We start from the raw sequence: 23,287 nt of genomic DNA, 5'->3' as shown, positions 1-23,287 counted from the left end.
GCTCTGCCTTGGCCTCTGGTATAGTAGGCTGGGACTCCTGCCGCTACTGTATCTTTAAAGCTTTTTTTTTAGTGCTGTGGAAAATCACCAGGGTGGACTGTTATGACTCTGACTTAAGCCTTGGCCTCAGACTGTGCACATTTCCTGATGGCAATGCAACAACCACCAGTAACATAACCCGCACATTAGGGAGCCAGTAAATAAATAAACCTTTACATTCCAGATCAATCCATCCAGCCTTGGACAATGACTTACGGCTTGTATTGCTAGGTTAAATATTAATCAAGGGTGCCCAAGTCAGCTTACACACAATTTCTGGAGGAAACACACAACAGCCATGAGCCTGGTCTGTGAACACAGCCTGGGCTGCTAAAATGAGATCATTTGGACATGAAGCTGTAGCAAGAGGAGGGAGAAACCGTGGAGTAAGATGCCTTCAAAAAACCACAAACTCACTCACTCAGATAACGTGGAAAGCCGCCCACACTCATTTTTAAAGTTGACATAAATAATCAGAGAGCTTCTCAAAGACTCCTAAGTCAGTCAGTTTGGTTGCTCAGTTGTGTCCGACTCTTTGCAAGCCCATGGACTGCAGCACGCCAGGCTTCCCGGTCCAAGACTAACTCCCAGAGCTTACTCAAACTCATGTTCATTGTATCGGTGATGCCATCCAACCATCTCATCCCCTGTTGTCCCCTTCTCCTCCTACGTTCAATCTTTCCCAACATCAGGGTCTTTTCCAATGAGTTGGTTCCTTGCATCAGGTGGCCAGAGTCCTGGAGTTTCAGCTTCATCATCAGTCCTTTCAATGAATATTCAGGACTAATTTCCTTTAGGATGGATTAGTTGGATCTCCTTGCAGTCCAAGGGACTCTCAAGGGTCTTCTCCAACACCACAGTTCAAAAGCATCAATTCTTCGGCACTCAGCTTCCTTCTTAGTCTAACTCTCACATCCATAAGTGACTACTGGGAAAACCATAGCCTTGACTATTTGGACCTTTGTTGGCAAAGTGATGTCTCTGCTTTTTAATATGCTGTCTAGGTTGGTCATAGCTTTTCTTCTAAGGAGCAAGTGTCTTTTAACTTCATGGCTGCAATCACCATCTGCAGTGATTTTGGAGCCTCCCAAAGTAAATACTGTCACTGTTTCCCTTGTTTCCCCATCTGTTTGCAATGAACTGATGGGACTGGATACTCTGATCTTAGTTTTTCTGAATGTTGAGTTTTAAGCCAACTTTTTCACTCTCCTCTTTCACTTTCATCAAGAGGCTCTTTAGTTCTTCTTCACTTTCTGTCATAAGGGTGGTGTCATCTGTGTATCTGAGGTTATTGATATTTCTCCCAGCAATCTTGATTCCAGCTTGTGCTTCTTCCAGCCCAGTGTTTCTCATGATGTACTCTGCATAGAAGTTAAATAAGCAGGGTGACAATATACAGCTTTGACGTACTCCTTTCCCAATTTGGAACCAGTCTGTTGTTCCATGTCTAGTTCTAACTGTAGCTTCTTGACCTGCATACACATTTCTCAGGAGGCAAGTCAGGTGGTCTGGTATTCCCATCTCTTTCAGAATTTTCAACAGTTTGCTGTGATCCACACAGTCAAAGGCTTTGGTGTAGTCAACAATGCAGAAATAGATGTTTTTTTGGAACTCTCTTGCTTTTTCGATGATCCAGGGGATGTTGGCAATTTGATCTCTGGTTCCTCTGCCTTTTCTAAAACCAGCTTGAACATCAGGAAGTTCATGGTTCACGTACTGTTGAAGCCTGGCTTGGAGAATTTTGAGCATTACTTTGCTAGTGTGTGAGATGAGTGCAATTGTGAGGTAGTTTGAGCATTCTTTGGCATTGCCTTTCTTTGGGATTGGAATGAAAACTGACCTTTTCCAGTCCTGTGGCCACTGCTGTGTTTTCCAAATTTGCTGGCATATTGAGTGCAGCACTTTCACAGCATCATCTTTCAGGATTTGAAATAGCTCAACTGGAATTCCATCACCTCCGCTAGCTTTGTTTGTAGTGATGCTTCCTAAGCCTCACTTGACTTTGCATTCTAGGATATCTGGCTCTAGGTGAGTGATCACACGATCATGATTATCTGGGTCATTAAGATCTTTTTTGTATAGTTCTTCTAAGTAGTCTTGTCACCTCTTCTTAATATCTTCTGCTTCTCTTAGGTCCATACCATTTCTGTCCTTTATTGTGCTCATCTTTGCATGAAATGTTCCCTTGGTATCTCTAATTTTCTTGAAGAGATCTCTAGTTTTTTCCATTCTATTGTTTTCCTCTATTTCTTTGCACTTATCGCTAAGGAACACTTTCTCATCTCTCCTTGCTATTCTTTGGAATTCTGCATTCAAATGGGTATATCTTTTCTTTCTTCGTTGCCTTTAGCTTCTCTTCTCAGCTATTTGTAAGGCCTTGTCAGACCAACATTTTGTCTTTTTGCATTTCTTTTTCTTGGAGGTGGTCTTGATCACTGCCTCCTGTACAATATTACCAACCTACATCCATAGTTCTTCAGGCACTCTATCAGATCTAATCCCTTGAATCTATTTGTCATGTCCACTGTATAATCGTAAGGGATTTGATTTAGGTCATACCTGAATGGTCTAGTGGTTTTCCCTACTTTCTTCAATTTAAGTCTGAATTTGGCAATAAGGAGTTCATGAACTCAGCCACAGTTAGCTCCCAGCGTTGTTTTTGCTGACTGTATAGAGCTTCTATATCTTTGGCTGCAAAGAATATAATCAATCTAATTTACTTATTGACCATCAAAGATGTCCATGTGTAGAGTCTTCTCTTGTGTCATTGGAAGGGGGCATTTGCTATGGCCAAAACATTCTTTTGACAAAAGTCTGTTAGCCTTTGACCCGCTTTGTTTTGTACTCAAGGCCTAATTTGCCTGTTACTCCAGGTAGTTCTTGACTTCCTACTTTTTCATTCCAGTCCCCTATAATGAAGAGGACATCTTTTCTGGGTGTTAGTTCTAGAAGATCTTGTAGGTCTTCATAGAACCATTCAACTTCAGCTTCTTCAGTGTTACTGGTTGGGGCATAGACTTGGATTACTGTGATACTGAATGATTTGTCTTGGAGAAGGCAATGGCACCCCACTCCAGTACTCTTGCCTGGAAAATCCCATGGACGGAGGAGCCTGGTAGGCTGCAGACCATGGGGCTGCGAAGAGTCAGACATGACTGAGCGACTTCACTTTCACTTTTCACCTTCATGCATTGGAGAAGGAAATGGCAACCCACTCCAGTGTTCTTGCCTGGAGAATCCCAGGGACGGGGGAGCCTGGTGGGCTGCCATCTATGGGGTTGCACAGAATCAAACACGACTGAAGCAACTTAGCAGCAGCAGCAGCAGCCTTGGAAAGAAACAGAGATCATTCTATTATTTTTGAGATTGCATCCAAGTACTACATTTTGGAGAAGGAAATGGCAACCCACTCCAGTACTCTGGCCTGGAAAACCCCATGGACGGAGGAGCCTGGTAGGCCACAGCCCATGGGGTTGCAAAGAGTCAGACACAACCGAGCGACTTAACTTTCACCGCATTTTGGACTCTTTTGTTGACTATGATGGCTACTCCATTTCTTCTAAGGTGTTCTTGCCCACAGTAGTAGATATAATGTTCACCTGAGTTAAATATTCTAAGAGAACTGTATCCAGGATTATCCATAATAATATCAGCTTCCTTTCTAAACTGCTGTATGGTTTATATCCCTTTGTTGATATCAAGTCAATGACCCTGAGAGGTAGGCCTTATATCCATTTTAAGATGAACAAAACAGGTGTCAGAAAAAAGAAATTCCTTATTATTAAAGTCGCTAGTTGGAAGGACAAGTACCCATTTTTATCATGAGATTTAAGAACAAACCCAAGGGTACACTTGCCTAAACACATACCAAGAGACTGTTTTCCCACACTGTAGCTTTCTGAAACAAATTACAGTACACCTAAACAGTGGAATACTTAGCATTAAAATCTATTCTGAGGACCCACATCTATTAACATAAAAGGATATTCATAGTATACTGCTGAGTTAGATAAGCAGCCACTGATCAAATGTGGGTTATCTATTTGAAAATAAAAAATGTTTGCATACCAGAAACAAAACAAAAACCAATGATGTATCCAAGTGTAATCAAAAGATCACTAACAATGTAGAATTATGGGTGTTTTATGCTTACCTCTTTCTGATTTTTGTATCTTTAAATTTTTCTTTGAGATTTTGCTTTTGAAATAAGCATTAAAAATCAAAACAAAAAAGCAAGAACAAAAAAGACAAATTCTACGGGAAAAGCTAAGAGTCTTCCTGCACTAAAATGATTATCCCAAAGATTTATCTCAGTGTTTGGAATTTCTACCATTATCACTTTTTGGATGAAAGCGATTTCAAAAGACATATATTCCTAGGGCAGTGACACTAATTTCCACTCTCACATCTTTGTGGCTTAGAGACAGATGAGCCACCTCCCATGAAGAGAGGCCTGGAGCAGGTCTTGCAGGAAATTCACATTTGCCCTGAGTACACGGGCAGCCCTCAAGGAGGACAGGGCTTCTCAGGGAGGGACTGAGAAGCATAAACTCCTGGATCTCAGAAGGAGGTAAAAGGAGATGGGGAAAGGAAGCAGGAAAAGTGATGCACCTGCTCTTGGTGAGGGAGGGGGTGTGACAGGATGGACTGGATGAACCCACAGACCATCTCAGCAACCGGCCTGAGCTCCTGTTAAGTGTTAGCAAAGTCGGTGTAAGTGGAACCATGTCTTTAGGCTGGTAAAGTCAAGCCCTGGACCTAGGTGCCAAATTAATCAGTGTGGGGCCAAGGGATTAACCTCTGTGAGGAGGTTGGGGGTGGAGGGGTATGTCAAGATGGAGGCTGGAGTGGGTAGGAGCCCTTGAGGGATTAACCCTGAATTAACAGTGGCACCACCTGAGTTGTGGCCTTGTTACTTGACGTGGTGCTTTCTGTTGTTGTTTAAACTCATAGAATCAAGAGTTTCCGTTATTGGCAACAGAAGCCTCCTAATGAGCCCACCCACACTTAATGAGCACACGTGTGTGCCAGGCACTGTGTCTCAGCGCTGCGTGTATTACTCCATTCAGTCCTCACACAGCCCCATGACAAACACACCATTGTCAGCCTCTGCTCGAGTACAGGGAAGGGCGGCCTGGGGAGGTTTAGGAACCTGCCCCCATTACACAACCGTGGGGAGGCTGGTGTGTGTTTGAACTCAGACTAGTTGACTTGGAAGTCCCAATCTGAGCCTCTCAACAGTGGCTCTATTCACACTCACATTTAATTAGGTAAACATGTGCATTGCTCAGCTGCTGTATTTTATCCAGGATTTATTAGTAAATGAAAAGAAAGTATTGAGCCACACTTTCAAAGCACCTTCTCTTCTTCATGCACTCTGGTCTCCTCTGCAAAAGGCCAAAATCCAGGTATCTAGTTTGTTTAGAGGGAGATGCTGGGTGGGAGGGGAAAAGGTGAGTAAGGAGGGATACAGCCTAAGAAGTTCACCTCCTGGCTCTTGGGCAGGGTATCAAAGCTCTTGAGCCTCAGTTTTATCATCTGAGACTTGTACAGCACATAAAGCACCCGGCACTAAGTCTAGCTAGTCAAAAACTAGCCAGTTAAAGAGAAGAAGGTATTATACTTACTGGAAAACATGGTCCTGTGCTGGTTAGAAGCCCAGGCTTGGGAGTTCAGGCTGACCAGAATTCTATTCTTGCCTTAGTTTCCTGCTTTCTCCCTAAAATGAAAATAATTATCCACCATGTATATTCAGCCTCCATTCTGGACCATAAACTGAGATTCTAAAGAGTTGATTCTATACTGTTCTCTATATATTTATTCTCCAGATAATAGTCTTAGAAATGATAATCTAGTAGAGAGACAGAGACAAAAAAGCAGACAGCAATGTGGTCCATGAAACTCTAAGATGGAGAAATTCATGGTTCAGAGGACTGCGTGGGCATTAGATTCAGCCTTAGCTTGGAGAGTCAGGGGAGGCTCCCTGAGTGAACCATGAGCAGGAGGGCTCCAAGTTGAAGTTGGCACAGGGAAATAGCAAAGAATACTTGGGTCTCAGATTTGGGAAAGTAAAATATGACAATGCATATGAATTGGTTAATATAGTACCAGCAATTTGTCTCTGCACTTTAAATGGTGGTAATTTCCGTATTTTATAACACTTGAAATACATGTATTTCTCTATTCACATTTCTAGCTTCAGAATGAATGTTCTCCATTAACTCTGCAGTGGTTTTCCGACTCTCCGAAGCATTACTTTAGATGCTCTCCTAAAAAAATCACGCCATCCTCTGAAGTGTTCAACCGGCAGGGGAAAGGACGCCCTTCTTCGCTTCCTCACAGAAAATAAGTGGCAGGGAGAACAAAGCCTCAGTAAGTGAAGAAAAGGAAGGCTGGCCTTTTGGTGAGGTTGCAGAAACGCATCCATGACTCCCTTTACCAACGGTTCCATGCATTTTCAGTTCATCAGACAGGAAGAGAAAGCACAGAATTTTATAATAGTTAAGTGGTCTGCTCATGTTCGCCCTACAGACAAAGCCTAGGGGTGCGTGGTTTTGCTTCTGTTCTCTGGGCAAGTAGCCTGCATCTTGATGTATATTTATGATGCTTCAGAATAATTTCTCCCTGAACCTGATTCTGTACGCTCAGTGGATTATTAGAGGAAGATAATATTCAGTTCTGGGGATAACATCTTAAGAGAGATATGAACCAAATGAAGTATTGTATATGTACAGGAGAAGGTCATAGGGAAGTAATTAAAACAAAAGTCAGGAGACTGGGAAGGGGGGATGCTATGATTGGGAATGGACACCCTGGAAATTTCTGGAATCTAGCCATAAAGTAAGTGCTCATTTTATAATTATTTTTAATTCTACATTTATTTTTTTACATACTTTTCTGTATACAAAAAAATGTAAAAATAAATCCTATGACCTCTGAACAAATGGTGGCCTGTCGAGCAAATCATTAATAAAATCATTCTCTAATGAACTTCCAGAGAGAAAATCTTTCTCCAAGAGCCTCTGTTAAGTGCTTCATTTATCTCTAAATTCAAGACCTTTGAGCACCACTGGTTTTGCTATAACTAGGAAAGGCTTCTTTTCAGACACATCAGCGAATCTGGCTCTAATTCTCTGACAAGCAGGTTAGAGGACTGAAGGGAAGATTTTCCCTCTTTGCTAACCTGTTTCTTGTGAACAAAACAAGTTGGTGGGATCTGGTGTGGACTAGAAAACCAGTGTGTTTCTGAAATGAGGGTAATTGTTTCTAGAGGAACCTGGAAACATTAACGAGAGTCCTCCAGGGAGGGCCGCTTGACAGATTATATTTTTGCTTTTTACTTGTGCAGATTAGGAATAAAATTGGAGCTATGCCTTGAGTTTCCCCCTCTCCTATAATTCAAAATCGATTAAACAAAGCAATATAAAAATCTAAAATACATGAATGTGTTGTGCATTTTTGTTGCTCTCATGAAGGAGCTTCTGGCTTTGTTACTCTAAGTGGTCAGAAATTTTCAGGCATAGGTTTTCAAATACCAGAATCACTTCCTCAGTTGCCCTCTGCCATCTCAGAGCCACTGTGGCTCCTGGAGAATAATCTCTGACCCTCACTGTCTTTATAAACACTTCATGAAGAGAACACTAAATTAGAATAAATTATTTTAGGAGTTAAATGTACCATTTCCCTCAAGCCACCAGTCAAAGTTAATAGTACTGCAGCCATGAAATTAAAAGACGCTTACTCCTTGGAAGAAAAGTTATGACCAACCTAGATAGCATATTGAAAAGCAGAGGCATTAGTTTGCCAACAAAGGTCCATCTAGCCAAGGCTATGGTTTTTCCAGTAGTCATGTATGGATGTGAGAGTGGGACTGTGAAGGAAGCTGAGCGCCAAAGAATTGATGCTTTTGAACTGTGGTGTTGGAGAAGACTCTTGAGAGTCACTTGGACTGCAAGGAGATCCAACCAGTCCATCCTAAAGAAGACCAGCCCTGGGATTTCTTTGGAGGGAATGATGCTGAAGCTGAAACTCCAGTACTTTGGCTACCACATGCGAAGAGTTGACTCATTGGAAAAGACTCTGATGCTGGGAGGGATTGGGGGCAGGAGAAGGGGACGACAGAGCATGAGATGGCTGGATGGCATCACTGACTCGATGGACGCAAGTCTGAGTGAACTTCGGGAGTTGGTGATGGACAGGGAAGCCTGGCATGCTGTGATTCATGGGGTCGCAAAGAGTCTGACATGACTGAGTGACTGAATTGAGGAAATAAGGAGAACAGAGAAATGATTTAAATATGCTTTTCCATGGGAAAGCCATCAACAAAATCTAGAATGTAGGAAACTAGAGAGCAAACAACTTAAGGTTCTTCAATACGCAAACTGTAAGAAAAAGAAAAAAAGAGACTTTAGAGTATATCAACCAAATGCAACTAATAAGATAAAACATACACTAAAGAAACTAATAAGAGAATTGGGGAAATTTGAATACTCCCTGGATATTTGATGATATTAAGCAACCATTATTAATTTTGTAGTATAGAAATAGTTCCCTTTCTCTAACACATGGGGTCTAGAGGTGACCAGATTCACATTGGTTCAGATATTTACTAGGAAAAAACAGAACACACAAATAAACCCGTGTGTTATGGGCTGAAATGTGAACCACAAATTCATATGTTGAAGTCTTAACACCCAGTATGACAGCACTGGGAGACAGGGCCTGTAAGGAGGTAATTAAATGAAGCCAGGGACTTCCCTGTTGTAGTGGTTAAGACCCTGTGCTCCCAATTCAGGGAGCCCAGGTTCAGTCCCTGGTCAGGGAGCCAAGATTCCATGCTTGACTTGGTGGTCAATAATAGCAACAATAATAAACTTAAATGAGATCATATGGGTGGGGTCCTAATCTGACTGGCACCTTAAAAGGAAGAGATGCCAGAGCTCTCTCTGTCCAAGTGCTCACACAGAGAGATTGTATGAGGACACAAGGGGAAGGCAGCTGTCTACAAGCCAGGCAGAGAGGCCTCCCCAGAAACTGAATGTTTTTGGAACTCTGATCTTGGACTTAGATTCTGCAGAACTGTGAGAAAATGAATTCCTGCTGTGTGAGTGGCCCAGCCAGCAATGTATCCTTATGGCAGCATGAAGACTGATGCCCTATGCCGTCCTCTTTAAGAAGCTCCCATCTTCCACATTCTGTTTTTGGTGTTCATGTACCAGGCACTCTACAGGGTTTATTTTCTTAAGTTAAATGATGCTGATCACTTAATCTAGTGAACTGACTTGAGAACTCACTGTGTGCCAGAAATCAGTCTACACTGGGGATACGGCAGAGAATGAGACCATATCCTGCCCGCAGGGAGTTTATACCCTACTGGAGAACAAAGGAAACAGCACTGGTGAGGGGACTCTGGTGCCCCAAGGCAAGTCATATTTCACATGAGAGATTTAGAATTTCTTTCCCTTCTCTTAAACAAACAGATCAGTGAACATCTCTATGACCATAACCAACAGGAAGAAACCTTTTCTCTTCTCTTTTTAAAAACTGCCAAATTTAACACAAATGAGACTCACAATCTGCTAAAAAGCTAACTAAAGGCTTTTTAAAAAATAAAAAAAAAACTGTCCAAGCAAAGAAAGAAAAGGAAAGAATTGCTTCAGGAGATTATACAATAAACAACTTGTCAGACCAATGTTGGGAAAGCAACCCAGCCCTTCCACATGCATGCCTAGCCAAACTGCCAAATTCTGAGAGCCACGGTCTCCTTGCTGTGGTGCAGTCTGGAAACCCTCTGGGAGGTAAGCTGGGGTAGAGTTACCCTTCTCTCAGTGGTCAGTGTCTGGCAGTGTCCATCGACCAACATCTGAAAATCCTTGTGTGTGTGTGTGTGTGTGTTTTGTCTAATTTTTCAGTTGCTTGTGATGTGTATTCATTTCCTAGGACTGCTGTAAAAATCTACAAACTGGGTGGCTGAAAACAACAGAAAACTATAGCAATGTACTCTGCCATAGTTCTGGAGGCCAGAAATATGAAACTAAGGTGTCAAAGGACATGCCTTCTGAAGGTTCTAATGGAGACTCCTCTTCCAGCTTCTGGGGGCTGTCCTGGTGTCCCTAGAGTGTTCTGGCATCAGCTCCATCTCTGCCTCCATCCTCACCCCGCCTTTCCTCTGTGTGCCTGTGCCAACTCCCTTCGTTTCTCTCGCATAAAGACAGTGGTGACATGTAGGGCCCACCTACATAATCTCCTCATCTTCAAATTCTCAATTTATACATCTGAAAGTAAGGCAACATTTCTTTCTTTTTTTTTTTCAAGGAAGGTAATATTTACTAGCCTAGGGATTAGGAATTGATATCTTCGGAGGGACATGATTCATCCTATTACAAGATGTAAGAGTAGATTAGGCCCCTGTTTTTCCGTTTTGTCCAGAAGCAGAAGACTGGTGAGGAAGTACAGCGTGGGGTAAGAAAAAGGCGTATGGAATGAGGAAGGAAGAAATCCCAGAGATTTTGTCCTCCAAATAATCTGTTTAAACATTTTTTACTGAATATCTAATATGTGTTGAGGACACAGGATTGAACAAAATATCCTTGCCTTCACAGAGCTAAGAATAGAATGGAATTAAGGTCTAGGAAATGCAATGGTTGGTGAACAAGTGTCTGGAATTTATCCTAAATTTGTCTACTAAATCCTCACAAGATGAGCATTATTGCCTCTATCTTATGGATTGGAAAACTGACTTTCAAAAGGGTCTAGCGACTTGCCCAATGTCACTGAGTCAGTGAGTTGTAGAGTTGGGAATTGAAGCCCAGTCTGGCTCACTCTAGAGTGAGGTCCTTCCAATGACCCTACAAGGCTTCCCTGTCAACTAGTTTAGACAGCAAGAATCATGTTTTTTGGACTCAAGGCTCACTTCTTTATTTATGAGGTAAAGCTTTCTGACCCAGGGGAAGGTCTAATTGGTTTCACAAAATGGGCAATAGAAGCCATAACTGGAAATATCCATTACTTGATAACTATTTCCACTATTAGTCTGAAAACGAAGGATGTTGTATCTCACCACTAGGTTATATGAGATCATGAATGAGCAAAATATGATTAGGATTGATTAGGAAGAGACACACGGAATGGGAACCCAGCCCAATAGTTAACATTCCACTACTGACATCAGGCCAGAAAACTTTTCAACTTAGGAGCAACACAGCCAATTTAAATAAGTCTCTCAAACTCCAAGGTACCTCCCTACCTGCTCTACCCCCCACCTCTACCACCGTGCTCTGCCAGATTCGTGAGGCCATTTCTAAGGAAGGAAAAGTATCCTAGTGAATAGCCTGCCTCTGTCAACAATGAACCTGCTATTCTTGCTATCCTTTCTTCGTGGGTCCTCTGTAAGATAAAAGGGAAAGTTGTTTACCATCTACTGCAGAACCTGGCATCAAATGTCGGTGACATCGATATGGGAGGATAAGAGAGCTCATTCCAGGTGAAATAGATGATACTGCTTGGCCTGTTTATCACCCAGCACGAGGGGAGGAAGGAAGAGAAACAGGGAGGATGGAGCAACGCGCCTCACAAAGGGATGGGTGAGCCGTGCCAACAGCCATCCCTTCCCAGGACACCAAAGAAGCCATTGTTACCGATGCTGCTTTTGCCTCCACAGGAGATGTGATCTCAGTTTAGAGGCTTATTTCCACCGCAGAACTATGCAGTCCATCCTGACCCAGGGGAGCCTGGAGATCAACATGCCCGGCCAGCCCCTGCTGGGACACGGGCTCCAGTGAATCTCCATCACACATGGTGCGTCTGCACCCCTCAGGGTGGCCTCCACTGCTTCCTACAACTCTTGGGTCTCTATGTCAAAACGGTGGAGCTTGAGATGTGGTGGACCACTTATCCTGTCCCCTGGCTCCATTTTATGTGGCCAGGGTTCCAGCGTTCAGGCTCCCTTCATCAAAATTGATGGAGAGGCAGGTGGCAGGAAGATTTTGTTGCTTTGGATTCTCTGGCAGCTGGGCAGCTGGAGAGGTACTTGAGGCTGAGTTCCCTGGAGACTGAGCTCCACACAGATCTTGGCGCTGGGAAACATTTATATTCTTTGACTCGCCTGCTACTTGCTGGAGGAAATCCAGTTGCAAGTTGGGAAGGAAAGATAGCAAGCAAGATGGGGTTTGTATTACATGAGCCAGGGGCACGGAGACAAGAAGCAGAGGGCATGGGGCCACTGAGAGGAATTTTAGAGTCCTTGTCTCATGTCTTGATGCCCCAGGGGAAGTGATATACCCACTAGGAACCAGTGCTGACTAATGCCTGGAGACTGCACTTTTAAGCTGATGGAGTCTGGGATGAATAAATATAACACGTGAACACACCCCCTACCCTTCTGGCCAATGTTAATTTTCTAAAAAAAATATTTTCTGGAGAGAGAGTGCCCCCAGACACCCAGTAGCTTAAAAAGTAGCAAGATGAGTGTTAAGCTGACATCTCGGGAAGGAGGCAGCTCCATAAGTTGAGAAGATGTTTAGCGTGGGTTTCAGGCACCCCAGGCCAAATAAACAGGCCCTGAACTTCCTGGCAGCCCCAGCGAAGACTGCACCAATTCTTCTGTTAAATGAAACTGAAGGGTGCGATTAACAATTTCCGTGACTTGGACTTCATTGCCTTCAAAGTTACAAGATGGTAAACAAGTAGGAAAGAAAAGGGAGATGCTGGTTCAGAGGAGGAGGAATAAGTCCAACCACAGGGAAAGCGGTCAGAAATGTGATATCCTTTTCGTGAGAGCCCAGGGAGACCCCAAATTGCCAAACCACTGCATCCGAGGAGGCACTGCTTGGGACTGGAACTTCCAGCAGACTTGAAAGGGCTCATTTGTTTTACCAGGGGCTGAAGCTGATGGGGTCATCATCAGAGAAAGCTATGGATCTGACTGATGCTTGGGCAAGCAGTCTTTCCCTGTCATCCAGGAAGCCCTCGGTAATTTCCCACCACAATGTGCCATGCAGACCCCTGTGTGCATGTGTTTGGGGCAGGGTGTAGGGGAAGGGATGGCTCCTCTGTGATTTTAATACCAAGCTAAGAGTTTTCTTGGCTTGGTGTTTATACCACAGAGTCATCAGAGAGAGGTGAAGGCATCAAAATTCTCTCTGTACTAAAGCCTACACTAAAGATGAATGTCTGTTCTTCCTGTAACTCAAGCCTTCCCAGGCCTCTCTCTAACAGGATTAGATTCGTGGCAATAGCCTGAACATCACAGGCTTTCTCCCCTCTCCCTTCACTTTCCACTCCTCCCCTACACCCCCCCCCCCGCCAGCTTCATGGCCCCCAGTGAAGTCTCAACGTTTCAGATCCTCCCCAGTGGGGTCTCCTGTGACCTCAGGAATGACCCTTTTATGGTCTTCTGTTCAGGGTTCCCTGGTTGGTGACCGAGAAGCCACCTGAGGGTGGCTGAGCCTCTCCTTACCTCCTCACGGCTCTGGTGTCCTTGACAGTCCAGATTCCGCGGAGGGTCTCCAGTTCCTCATGGCCCAAATCAGCAGGAGGCTGAGGAGCTGCTGCACTTCCTGAAGTTCTCGCTGGGTGATGCCACCTCCCCCACCCCGTTCTGTCACTTTTGCCTCCTAGGTAGTGATGATCAAGCTGCCAGGTCACGCATCACCTTATGAGAATGTATCCTTCAGCTTTTGCCTGCAGCCCTCCCTTTTCGTGCAGTGCAGACAAGAATTCAGAAGGCTAGGCAGGCAGATCCGGAGATGGCGATGGCACCCCACTCCAGTACTCTTGCCTGGAAAATCCCATGGACAGAGGATCCTGGTAGGCTGCAGTCCACGGGGTTGCGAAGGGTTGGACACGACTGAGCGACTTCACTTTCACTTTTCCCTTTCATGCATTGGAGAAGGAAATGGCAATGCACTCCAGTGTTCTTGCCTGGAGAATCCCAGGGACGGGGGAGCCTGGTGGGCTGCCGTCTATGGGGTCGCACAGAGTCGGACACAACTGAAGTGACTTAGCAGCAGCAGGCAGGCAGATCAGGCTTCTCAAACGTTAGTATTTATTAGAATCACCTGGAGGCTTTGTGAAGCCCATCTGGGTTTTAAGCCCAGACTTTCTGATTTTGCAAGTCTGGAATGGGACTCAAGATTTACATTTCTAATGAATTCCCTGATGATGCTGAGGCTGCTGGTCTGAAGACCACACTGTGAGAACCACAGTTCTAGATCAGCACTGGGCTGACCGAGGACTCCTGTCTCACCCACTATCTTGCTGGTGGCTCCTGTCCACCAACAGGACGGATATGCCTGGACATATGTGGATCTTTGGAGAGGGTCCAATTTAGGTTCAAGCTCCAATACCATCAACGAAGAGGAGAAAATGCTGATCCTCCTGTTTTTGCTTTTAAAGCAACATTACTTGCCTGGATTATGGCAATTGAGGATTTGACTTAGAAATTTCAAACTTGTGATTTACGTGTGAATGGGGCTTCCCTGGTGGCTCAGGCAATAAAGAACTTGCCTGCATTGTAGGAGACCTGGGTTCAATCCCTGGGTTGGGAAGTGCCCGTGGAGGAGGGCATGGAAACCCATTCTAGTATTTTTGCCTGGAGAGTGCCATGGACAGAGGAGCCCGGCAGGATGCAGTCCATGGGGTCACAAAGAGTTGGACATGACAATAACTAACATTATGCGTGAATGGTTGAACAACACCATCCTGGGGGTGGGGTGGGTGGGGCTCACTTAAATGTTGAAGATAACCACTTGTGTGGCCTCCTCCCTTTCACTACAGAGAACAATAATTTGGGGGGATAGCCATGTTTTTCTCTTGGTGAATTGATAAAGTTAGTGATGGTGGGAGGTCTGAATGATGACATAAGAGAAGCTGTAAAGCCAGGGAGAGGAATGGGGGGAAGAGGATGAAACAGATGCCTTCACACATCCAGTCTTTGAAGAATACACTCAGAGCTATTGTTTCATTGTGGATTAAATGGGCTTAGTGCAAAAGGGCATTTCTGGGAGTCTAAACCATGTCAACTGTTTCTGTGTTATGAGAAGATGCAAACTAACTTACCTACAAACTGGAACTCAACTTGCTGCAAATTAGAGATTTCAGCAAATGTGTTGAAGTTCTTTTGTCAGATGAACATTCTGGTGCTCTCACATATTTATCATCTGTCATGCTATGGGAGAAGCACACATTAAATCTGGCACTTGCTAGGCTGTTGAATTATTGCTGTTATGATTGGGTCTCCCACGTCTTTCCCATGGAATTACAGAGCTCATCACTATGGCATCTGCTGGGCCTGCGATGGATCAAAGCGAAAGTTAGGATGGAAAAGCGAGGCTCCTGGAGACAGCTTATCTAGTGTGAAGTCTGCTCTTCTGGTTTGTCCCAACTTTGGAGTTTGGCAGCAATGGGACAGGCACAGAGCTCTGGGAAAGGAAGTGTGTGAAAGCTGAATCTCCCCAATGTCATGAACCCCCGGTATCTCCAAGGTCATCTCATTTAATTCCTCTACACTGCAGATGAGAAACTGACATCCAGAGAGTCAATAACCACACGGCCTGAGTGTGGCCACCTGGAACCAGTTTGGGGCTTTAGCCATGGAGCTGCCTCAAGCTGGCCTCCTGCAGAGTGTCCAGTGGCCCACCAGGGCTTGAGGAAGCTAGCACGTGCTAGGTGAGATCAGTTTAGCAAATGCTAGCTTAATCTTTAAATGAGTATCTTTTTGGTAGAGTCCTCTTAAGCTTTAGTATGAGATATGTGAGTCTCCAAGAGAGGATATGGTAGACAGCTTCTTCTTTTTTTTTTTTTTTTTAAATTTTAAAATCTTTAATTCTTACATGTGTTCCCAAACATGAAACCCCCTCCCACCTCCCTCCCCATAACATGGTAGACAGCTTCTTGTTTCCCCTCAGCATTTGGCACAAGTAACACTCTGTGGCATTCCCTTTGGGAAATACTATATCATGTACATAGTTCTTAAAGAGACCCCACTGGATCCGTGCCCTTTAGAACAGTGCAGAAGGGCCTCCATCTGTGTCCTTCCACAGGCCCAGTAAGTATTCAGCACAGGCAGCTTGCCCCTCACACATCCTCCATTGCTCCCCTCTTCCAGCTCTGGGCATTCTTTTCCCTCTGCCAGCACCGCCCCTCTCGTCTACCCCCACTAGGTTTCAGCAACCCTGTCTCCTGCCGCCTCGGCAAACCCAGGCCTCTCTTTTCCTTCTTGCTCCACAATGACCCGCCTCCTGTGGCCATCTTCTAACACCTCCGCAGGCACTGCTGGTAGCTGCTCCTTCTCTTTGTATTTCTAGCCCTTCCTGGGCCCATAGACACCGTGAATAAAGGACGCTGCTTCTATCAGCCAAGAAATGCATCTTGCTTGCCCCATTTCACCACTGCTTACATTCAATAGCACGAGAATTTAGGAAAAGCACACACCGGGATGGGCACATGGTGTCATATTATTAACAATATTAGCTGCCCTGAATTAAGTCTTTCCTGTGTGCCAGGCACTTTCATAAGTGCTTTACATACGCGATTGCACTTGTCTTCACCATAGCCCTGTGGAACACACATGATTTTTAAACCTGCTTGACAGAGACATAAACCAAGGCTCAGTAACATTAACTGTCAGAGGTCACAGCCAGGAAAGGAAAAGTCAGGTTCCCACCTAATGACTTCATGTACACTCTGTTGAAGCACCTCCTACTGTTCTGAGCATCCTGTCCACGTGAAATGTCCAGTCACTCCTCTAACCAGTACAGATATGTTTAAACATATCGAGGTATACTTAGGGAAGAAATTCCTAGATGATCTGCCAGTAAGTTTTCTTAAGGAAATAATATAGAGCAACAATAAAGAATTAACCTGCTGAATTTTAGCTTCAGTTTAGTACGTGTTTGTAATAAGAGATACATTTAAGGTCGTTTTTAAACTTAAACATCCCAATAGAAAACTTGTTTCAAGGAATCACTGTGTACATATTTTTTTAGATTAAGCAATTAGACTGCTTCTAGAGCAGAAACAGAGAGTAACAATGTCGTGAATTAAAATTTCTTCCCTTTTTCCAGAGCCTATGAATCCTCAGATAGTCAAAATACTAACTTATTACTTTGTTATTGTTTAGTCACTAAGTTGTGTCTAACTCTTTGCTACACCATGGACTGTAGCCCACCAGGCTCCTCTGTCCATGGGATCTCCCAGGCAAGAATACTGGAGTGGGTTGCCATTTCCTCCTCCAGGGGATATTCCCTGACCCAGGGATTGAACCCACGTCTCCTGCATTAGGAGGAGGGTTCTTTACCACTACATTGGTGGCAGTAATAAGTTGGAAGTCCCAACTTACTACTAATATTAGAAATAATGTAATAATAACTTATTACTGATATCAATAATTAAGCAGCAGAGGAAAGATTTATCATGACACTTACGTGCTCAGTGGCATCAGAATTATGTACTAATCTGCGCAAGAGCTGAGGTGCCCAGGAAGGCGTGCCATCACCACCTGCAGCAGAATCAACTTGCTGTGCTTTTAGGAAACGGATGCATGTTGAGGACAAAGGCAAGAACAGTGTCGGCAACAGGCAGAGGCTAAAATGGCATTTCAGCTTGCCCCTCAGTACAACTGACTCAAAATAGGATCCTTGAAATTGAGAAGTCAGAACTAGGGGGAAGCCAGCTCTGGAGGCAGGATTGCACAGCTCCTCACAGTTGCAGGGCAGGTGTTCCACAGGGGTTCAGTGCCGGAGCAGCAGCGGCTAGCCGCTGCTGTGTCTTTCTTTTGAGCAGGCAATTGCCCGACGGCTCTCAAGACGCCTGGCAAATAGCTCCAGAAGCAGGTTCTGTTTCCCCAAGGATCAGCAAGAACTGCACAGAATTCCACGGTGCCCAGTGCATGGCTGTTTAACACGCACAGCTTCCTGATGGCCCTCATTTCAGGGTGAGCTTCAGAAAGAAAGGACCCTATTTCCTTCTTCTTCTCTGGGCCTGGTCATGCCCACTGTAAGCCTTAACATTTTTTTTCTGTCTTGGCTAGTTAATTCCCACATAATGAGTGGAAAAAGACCTCAAGCATGGAGACATCATGAAATTGTGCTTCTAAAGGTGAGCTAATGATGAGGTAAAAAGCTTTCCTCTGGCAGGTTAACAATAAATGGTATAAAAACAGCTACTTCTATTTTTACGTGCTCTACGTGCTAAGCACTGTGTGCCTCGCAATCATTTTTCCCTTTATTCCTCATGCCAGCCTACAATGCAGGCACTGATCAACACTGTTTAACAGATTAGGAAACTGAGGCTGAGACAGAACTTGTTCAAGGTCACACATTCAGCAAGTGGCAAAGTGTTGAAGTCCAAAGTACTAGAGCCCCCCAACCCCCAATCTTGAGAAGTGGTCTCATTATGGAGAGCCCTGGCTCACAAGGAAGTGCCTGGCCCAGCTTTGCTGAGCACACAGAACAAGTGTATAACCTGTGCCGCAAGGTTATATCAGTGGTCTCTTTTCAAATTCCTTTGCACGTGTCAGCCCTTCTAACAGGGACCATGTCTACCTCTTTAATATCACTCACTGCCTATCCTAGGATGCAGGCACATACCTGGTACTTAATTAATCATCGTTGATTGATGCTTTTTATTGTAAACAATGATTCTCTCCATTTGTTCAATAGACACACATTGAAGCCCACTTCTGTGCTGATAATGTTCTAGTTTCTGTGGGAAATAGCAGAATGAAAATGCTACTCAACTTGCCCTCAAAGAAACAACTTTGGAACAAAAAGAACACCAAGAGCTAAGCAATACATATGACAGGGTTGGGTTAGAAAGTGTCATCACTGTTTGAAAAGGGACTAATACACAACCTGAGTAAGCAAGGCCAACAACTCTAGCCATATCTACTATAATTTTATGCCTCATAACTAAGTCTGCTGCTGCTAAGTCACTTCAGTCGTGTCCAACTCTGTGCGACCCCATAGATGGCAGCCCATCAGTCTCCCCTATCCTTGGGATTCTCCAGGCAAGAACACTGGAGTGGGTTGCCATTTCCTTCTCCAGCGCATGAAAGTGAAAAGTGAAAGTGAAGGTGCTCAGTCGTGTCCGACCCTTAGCGACCCCATGGACTGCAGCCCACCAGGCTCCTCCGTCCATGGGATTTTCCAGGCAAGAGGACTGGAGTGGGGTGCCATCGCCTTCTCCGCATAACTAAGTCTAGACATAGCTTTTTTTTTTTTTTTTTTAAAGTCAGGGTCATATCCAGTAACAGTCTAAATTTGTACTCCAAACCCCAGTACTCCATTATGCTGCTTATTCATACTAATATATTCTTGTTCTGTTGTGATCCTACTCATTTAAAATGGGCACCACTCTCTCCTTACAATAGCTGTCAGGTATGTATTTAATTTACTTCTTTCCTCTGTAAGGAAAAATGGCTGTGGATCTCACATGGATGCTATGGAGCAGAATGACCTTCAGCGGGTAGAGATAAACAAGAGCTGCTTTTCATCTCGCAACCATTGATTTTCTGCAAGGCAAACCACAAAGCTGCTTTGAAGTCCAGGAGAGAGCTGCAAGGGAAGAAGGAGATAAAACTGAAGGGAAGAGTGGATTTGAAATGAAGTTAATCTCTATCATCGAGGTGTAGATGACTATTGGCAAAGCTGAAACTGCCAGATTTTATCAAGAGAGAATAATTTAGATTATTCTTAAAAGAGGGTATTTTAAGTTGCTAAAACTGGGTTAGGGGAAGGGGAGTGTAGAAAACAAAGAGAAATCTGAAAAGATCTTGGATAAAACTTATTGACTTAGCAAAGATGGTTGCTTTTCACCAAACAGTAGCCAATGTGTAATGTACAACCTTATCACCATTCATAGAGCTTTTCCCTTGTGTATATTGTATAATAGGACCATATTTATGGATTGTAAGAGTAATCATTATTGTGTCAAATTTCTTATTTAAAAACAACATGGTAGATAAAAAAATTTGGCTTGATGGTTTTATAGAACAGTTAGGACTTTTATAAAAATTGTGAACATGTTTGAGTAACACTTTTCCTTTTATAAAATGCTTTTTCATGAGCTCCAGCATAAGCCTGGGAGACAGGCTGGATCAGCGCTCTTATTCCTGTTTCATATATGAGGAACTTGAGCCTTAGAGAGCCTCAGTGAACTGCACAGGGACGTGCTGACAGCCATGGTGGGAAGGCAGAAGATTCCAGATTTCCTTACTCTTGGTCTCCCTGTGTGTGTTGCTGCTTCAGTCATGTCCAACTCTTTGAGACCCCACGGACTGTAGTCCACCAAGCTCCTCTGTCCATGGGATTCTCCCGGCAAGAATAGTGGAGTGGGTTGCCATGCCCTCCTCCAGGGGATATTCCTGACTCAGGGGTCGAACCCGCGTCTCTTACGTCTCTTGCATTGGCAGGTGGGTCTTTTACCACTAGCGCCACCTGGGAAGCCTGTGAAGGTGAAGGTGAAGTCGCTCAGTCGTATCCAACTCTTTGCGACCCCATGGACTGTAGCCTACCAGGCTCCTCCGTCCATGGGATTCTCCAGGCAAAAGTACTGGAGTGGGTTGCCATTTCCTTCTCCGGGGGATCTTCCCAACCCAGGCATCAAACCCAGGTCTCCCGCATTGGAGGCAGACGCTTTAACCTCTGAGCCACCAGCGAAGCCCGGGTCTCCCTGTATGCTCCCTCTAATCTATGGTTTCTTAAGGGAGAGGAAAACTCTCTTTTCTCTTCCTCTTTCCAAACTTGCACTTTCTCTCAGGGTGGTCTTCTGACAATTCTTTATGCGATAGTGTTGGGATCTTGAAACATATTAATATTTCTTATTGTTGAGGTGTCTGGAGGTTGAATTCTGATGGGAGGTTGGGAGGCCCTGCTCTGAGGACAGCCACAGGGGATGGAGGTTGAGCTTCCTAAATAGTGCTGCAGGAAGTGAGATTTACCAGAATTCTGGGGGGCTTAAGGGTACTTAGTGTTGCGAAAGGAAGGATCCTTGAGAAAGTTCAAGCACTAAACAGTTGCCAGCCAATCTGAAACCCCAGCCCAGAATTCTTCCTCATTCCAGCCTTCCAAGATCTAGGTAAACAAAAGTATACATGCCATGTCAGGGGCAAGGTGTCATTGAGGAGTTAAGATATCACCTACCCTTGAGATATTGATAGCTGAATCACATGTGCTCTCACAGGGCAACAAAAACATGACCGGGGCCAAGGTGTGTCAGCTGTAGTGTCTGTGTTGGGAATGACAGATTTTAGAGCTGCCAGTGGGATCCTTTGGTAATTTTTATACAACTAATTTGTATCAGATATTTAACAGCATTTTGTTCAGATCCTGGAAATCATCTTTTTGTTCTAGCTGGTAAGTAATAATGCTCTAATAAAATCTGAATCAGTCTTTACAATAAATGCAAATGCCTAGCACCTTTTTAAAAGGCTCAGTTAATAATGTCCTAGGCAGGACAAGGTAATTCAAAGGGCTAAATAATTGCAATAATTTCCTCATTAATTTATGTTTTTTTATTTAATTGAATTAATTTAGCTGATAGTAATGAACTTCAATATGAATTTTTATATTACTTCACTTAATCAAAAGGGGCAGAATGTTAATTTATTTCAGGATGTTAATAATAACTAAAGAATTAATTATTTATAAGGCACCTAATAAAGTCAGCTTCAGCTTGACCTATTGTCATCTTATGGGATATTTTCTGTATACATATGTAACGTCTTGCTTTATGTTGTTATAAAAGTCACCGCTGCAATTTTAAAATAGTTGTGATATTGTTGCATAAGATTCATGTTAAAATTACATTTCCAGAACTTACAGTGAAATGAGTTGGTTAAGATGTAAATTATTTATTAAAATCATCTCCTTTATTTCATTCACTTATACATATGCACTTAAAAAATATGTGATTTAGAAGTAAACATATTTTGGAATATGTACTTAAATGCTCAATAGATTTCATAAAGTATTAGTTAATCAGCAGCCCGATAAATAAATACTATAGGTATATTTATTTCTGAACTAGTTCTTCTGAATTAGGTCTTTTCCGTTACCTGGGATGCTGTTAGACTTAATCCCTGTAGGATCCATATTAGTTAATTTAATGTAAGAAGTGGGAGGGCTAGTTTTAAAAATTATCTTGGTACCAGGAAAACACTCATCTCAGGCATCATTTTAGGCACCAAATGGTTGTATAAATCAAGACTACCTGGTATCAACATTAGGGCATGCTGATATGAAAAAAATTCTTGTTACAAACTAAATATAGATAAACCACAATTTAGGGTGACTATCCAGTCATTGCTGTAGTAGCCCCAAAGTAGGGGTGAAAAACTTTTTAACACTGATCAGCCTCCACCAGATTAATTTGAGAAAGTACAGAACTCAAACTAACCTCCTAGCTCTGAATCAATCTTTTTTTTTTTTTTTTTCTACACAGAGATAAATAGATAAATCACTGGAAGTTGATTCTTCCTGTTTCTACTAGTTTCTCATGGTGGGGCCTTCGCGCCAAGCCATATCTCAGGAAGGCCTCTGCAGAGCATGTGAAGAACAGGTGTGACAACACTTCTGGGACAAGAACCTCCTTTATAAACAGGAATCAGGCTCAGAATAAGGAGTTAATACGATCACACTGAGTTTTGGTCACTGCCTCCTGCACAATGTTACAAACCTCCATCCATAGTTCCTCATATACTCAGTCTGCCAGATCTAATCCCTTAAATCTAATTGTCACCTCCACTGTATAATAATACGGGACTTGATTTCGGTCATACCTAAATGGTCTAGTGGTTTTCCCTACTTCCTTCAATTTAAGCCTGAATTTTGCAATAAGGAGGTTCATGATCTATGCCACAGGCAGCTCCATGCAAATAGAAGGGGGAAAAGTGGAAGTAGTGACAGATTGCATTTTCTTGGGCTCCAAAATCACTGCGGATGGTGACTGTAGCCATGAAATTAAAAGATGCTTGCTCCTTGGAAGAAAAGCTATGACAAACCTAGACAGCATTTTAAAAAAGAGAGACATCACTTTGTCAGCAAAGGTCCATCTAGTCAAAAGTTATGGGTTTTCCAGTAGTCATCTACAGATGTGAGAGTTGGACCATAAAGAAAGCTGAGAGCAGAACTGATGCTTTTGAATTGTGGTGCTGGAGGACCCTTGAGTCCCCTGGACTGCAAGGAGATTAACTCAGTGAATCCTAAAGGAAATCAACCCTGAATATTCATTGGAAGGACTGAGGCTCAAG

The sequence above is a fragment of the Capricornis sumatraensis genome, chromosome 7 (genome assembly GCF_032405125.1).
Source record: "Capricornis sumatraensis isolate serow.1 chromosome 7, serow.2, whole genome shotgun sequence".
Classification (NCBI taxonomy): Eukaryota; Metazoa; Chordata; class Mammalia; order Artiodactyla; family Bovidae; genus Capricornis; species Capricornis sumatraensis.
This window is presented reverse-complemented; position numbering follows the sequence as displayed.